Source organism: Ursus maritimus, unplaced genomic scaffold, assembly GCF_017311325.1.
Source record: "Ursus maritimus isolate PB19 unplaced genomic scaffold, ASM1731132v1 scaffold_35, whole genome shotgun sequence".
Taxonomy (NCBI): Eukaryota; Metazoa; Chordata; class Mammalia; order Carnivora; family Ursidae; genus Ursus; species Ursus maritimus.
In genome coordinates, this window is record NW_024426119.1 from 19,980,723 (window position 1) to 19,985,272 (window position 4,550).

At 39.6% G+C, this 4,550-nt stretch overlaps 1 long non-coding RNA gene across 1 annotated transcript; it reads right to left on the reverse strand.

The window, feature by feature from the left end:
- Nucleotides 1-662: 662 nt before the first annotated feature.
- On the reverse strand, nt 663-3,952 carry LOC103676764. The gene is made up of 3 exons (XR_572203.1): nt 3,795-3,952; nt 3,169-3,299; nt 663-1,060 (listed from the first exon to the last, which is right to left on the reverse strand). It is a non-coding gene; the product is annotated as an uncharacterized LOC103676764 (long non-coding RNA).
- Nucleotides 3,953-4,550: the final 598 nt, after the last annotated feature.

Below are 4,550 nucleotides of genomic sequence, written 5' to 3' on the forward strand. Positions count from 1 at the left end.
CTGATTTATAAAGCGATGGTATGGAAGGCTGTGTTAAAAAGAGTTTAAATATTTTAAAGATGTATCCTGAAATATTTAAGGGTGAAATGATATAATATCTGACGTTTGCTTCAAATTAGGCTGAGAAGGAATGGATGGGGTATAGATGAAAGACTGGTCTTAGGTTAATAATCACTGAAGCCAGTTGAGAGGCACATGGGAGTTCATTATAATCTGCCTACTTATTGTGTTTAAAATTTTATATAATAAAACATAGTTTAAGCTATCTTATGCTTAATGATCAGATTGCCAAAGAACAAGTTTATTTGGGACCATGTTGCCTGTGTGAGTATAATGGGCCAAAATTCCCTATACCTTTATAAATCAAAATTACTTGGGGTTTATGAGCATAATCAGAGAGAAAATATATAAGATCATTAGCATTCCTTTTTTGCACAGTCACTTTTTCTTGCTTAAAAGATGTGGAGGCTGACCATAATCAAAACTATTTCCGCCTTAAAAATGTCACAGACCTTTTTTCTTTTTTTTAAAGATTTTATTTATTTATTTGACAGAGAGAGACAGCTAGCGAGAGAGGAAACACAAGCAGGGGGAGTGGGAGAGGAAGAAGCAGGCTCACAGCAGAGGAGCCTGATGTGGGGCTCGATCCCAGATCGCCGGGATCACACCCTGAGCCGAAGGCAGATGCTTAACCGCTGTGCCACCCAGGCGCCCCATCACAGACCATTTTTAAACACTACGAAACATGACTTTAGAGGATCCTGAAGCACTATTTAAAAAATCTTGAGGACACTTATATTATGACCACAGTACTTGTAAATGACAAATGCCCCTCCACCACTGGGGGGAAGAAGTCTTTTTCCAAGGTGCTACCTTCATAGGAAGTATGGAAAATTCAGAAGTCACAGACGTGTAGGATTGTGGCTGACGACACGGCTTTAAGCTGTGCTCCCATCAGCGATACTGGCTGCCGTCCACCCCTGAGGACCCAAAGGGTGGTAAATTTGTTTGTTGCTTGTCAAATCTTCCCCAGGTGCGGATCCTAGATGAGATGCTATTTCTGAAACGTTAGAGTTTTAGAAAAATATGACATTTCCTATATATACCATCTGTAATTTCTAGCTCAGTAAGTCCTCAGGCCTGTTTTATTTAGATGTATATTTAAATACCTCAGAAGAATACCTAAGCATCACTTCAGAATTTATTTCGCCTGAGTGAGATGCATTTCATGTCTCCGAGTGTAGAAAAATATGGGATGATACTCAGTAATTATTTGAAGAAAGATCATTTTTACCTACTTTTCATAGATACCATTGGGGTAGCTCTGTAAAATAGCTGTAAAAAGATGGTGTTTGCACTAAATAGAATTCTTAGACTTAAAATACTACTTCCACAGAGTGTTCACGATTTAGGGAGACAGATCAACCCTTTTCAATTTCTCTTTTCAGCGAGGAGATGAACATCCCTGCAAAATTGTCAATTTGTTTCCAAACTCTTTGTATCAAGCTGTTGGGTTTAGTGGTCCCCTGAATACATAGTTCAGGATGAAGAGGTAGAAATAGCCTTTCCTGGGAGATGTCTTGATGTTCATTGGACTCCATCAACATGTTGGTCCTTTCTGATTTTATTTCCTGCAATTGTAACCCATTTTTAGTTCCCCAGCTCACATCTTTCATCTGTCAAGACTCCAAACTATAAAAGAGCAATGGGTAAAGACTATTTCCTTCCAGAACAGATGGGCCTGTTTGTGATTCGCCAAACTCCAAAAGATATGTTCTTCCCCGAATCCTGCCAGAAAGGGCTCGGGTGCTAAAATAGATGCAGAAAATCCCTCTGTCCCGACACAATTGCTTAACTGTAAATTATGTTTCTGGATATAAAACCATCCAGGCTGTTTTATTTCCATTTCCATGTGCAGCACTCAATTCCCCTGACAATTTCTTAGTCATTTCAGGTTTGTGAACCATGAACTTCAGTCATTGGCTCGGTCCTCTTGCTAGATTCACCCCTGCTAACTGAAACATACATCAGACTTCTTTGAGCATTTGGTCCATCCTTCATTCTGCCGACTCATCCTGTAATAAGCCTTTCCAAATCTACTCTTAGCAGGGCTTCTCGACGGGTGTGGGTATTATTCCTATTTTGGTGTGTCTACTNCAGAATCTGCACTCATTGCTAGTGATATATAAGACCAGGATTTTGCCACATGGCTGAAAGAGCTAAATCCTACACATGTACTATTTCATACATGTATCTCAACAACACAGGAGGTAAATGCCCTTACCATCCCCCCTTCTCTAATGAGGAAACTGAAGCTCAGAGAAGTCACAGAATTTGCTGCAGGTCCAACAGCTCCCAGAGGTTCAAACATAAACAAGTTTGATTTAACTCAAAGCTTGACGCATCTTGTGATGCCAGGCTGTCTTCCCCAAAACAGGAAGCATTTTTACAACAATTATTTTGGTAAATAAGTTTGGTATAATTTGGTATAATTTTGGTAAACTATAAAGACAGCAGTTGAGAGTCTTCGTATAACAGAGGAAGTATAATTTAAATTTTGAAACTTTTAAAATCCCCCCAAGTAATTAAGTACACGCGTGTGAGTGCGTGTAGGGGAGCGTTCGTCTCTCTAAACCACGGTTAATCTGAGCCTTTCTCATGGCTAATGCTCGCCCCCTGCTGGCGTATCTAATTCGTGTTTCAAAAGCATTCTCTGAAATGCTAGAACCCTTCTGCGCGGTCATTAAAACATAACCTACCTTCTGTCAATTTAGAATTAGGACAGCAACATCAGCCTTCTGATCTCCGCAGGCCAATGTGAAAAACCACGTGACAGAAAGAACTATACAAAAGGCTTTATGATGACTTTTTCGCAGATGGTCATTACTTGCTACCTGTGATTTCTCGACAGTCAGAATTTTGTCATTTACAAAAGATGGCAAAGAACTCTTATTAGTTATTCCCTTCAGGTGGTTCTGATGAGGGCAGTGGAGAAGAGAAGGCTGATATTCTAACCAAGGGAAGAATTAATTAGAGCAGAAGCTCACCTCTGTGATTCCATTTTATGTCTGGAGGAAAAAAAAAAAACAACAAAACACTAAAAATCTTGCTCCAATGTATTCCTCTCCTCTCTTTAATAATGCAGTATTCTTTTTTGCAGCCAGTTACCTGACAAATGCTGAAACACAGAAACGGAGCAGTCAGCATCTCATAGGTTTGTCTACTTCCTGAGGCAGATAACGGTCACTAAGTCTGCTGAGGTCTCCACTGCAGCTAAGAGAATCCATCAGACACGTGCTCTACAAAAAATTGTGATGGGCTCAGAGTGTAATCAACTCACATTCAAACACACACATACACTGGAAAATAAAATTAAAAATCACACACTTGAAATAAATCATATACTTAATGAAATGGTGACTATATCAAAATATTTGCTCAAATATCATAAGTATTTTTAAAGAGCAATATCTAAAAATCATTAGCAAATTAGTGGCTTTCAGTCTGTGCTTCCTGTTCCATTTTTCATATCCTGATCCACATATTTATTTGTCTGATCTCCTTATTAAAGTTGTTACTATGGAAAATAATATTCCTTAATCCAGCAAAATGCTTAGCATTGTGAGATATGAGCTAGATACCAGAATTTAAACAAAATACAAGCAGGAATCAAAGATTACTCCTCAAGTTTGATAATAGTAACAGAAGTGAAGAAGTAAAGGCATTGAAAATGAGAAAGAGGAATAAATGAAGGGTAGGAGGGGAGCTTGTCATTTCTGGGCCTTCTTACTTACCCCCAAATTCTTGACACTTTGAGGTTGATTTGTAGATTCTTCTTGCTGGTGCATCATTGGAAATACAGTTTATCCTGCTACGGTACATATTTGTATAAGGAACATTATCCCATACGTTTGCAGTAAATAGGATGCTAGTTACAAGGTTTTTAGGAACACCTGTTTTGTTATAACCGTCACATTACCCAATTATAAAAATGGTTTCTTGTGTTAGGCACTTACACATATTAACCAATTTAATACTTCCAATAACCTCATTTTTTCTGTTTTACTATTAGGGAAATGAAGGCTTAGAGATGTCACACAGTATCAAAATCAGGATTCAAATGCAGTTTCTAAACTAGCTCTTAACCACTGTGTGCTATTTCCCTGAGGCCCCAGTGATAAAAGCATCCCCATGTTCACTTATGTATTCATCCTTCATTGTGAAGAAGTTAGGGCTGTGTTTCTCAGCCAAAACAGCTAGGACTGTAGCGACTCTTAACAAACAGGTCAATTCACTGAGGACAAATGATTCAGAGGCACAGCCTGCTACAACAGACTCCTCTGGGGCAGGAAGAATAGCACCAAAGCCTCAGGGGACCCATGGCCAGGTGTTGGGTGAGTGGGCAGGCTTTGGCAAGGACAGGTATCCCTCTGCTGAGCCAGGCTCCTTTGTCTGGAGGGCCCCAGAGAGCTCCAGGGAATTGTTTAGTGACTGTTGGCTGCAACAAAACCTCAGGGATAAAGAAAAGGGGAGGGCAGAAGACCCGGGGG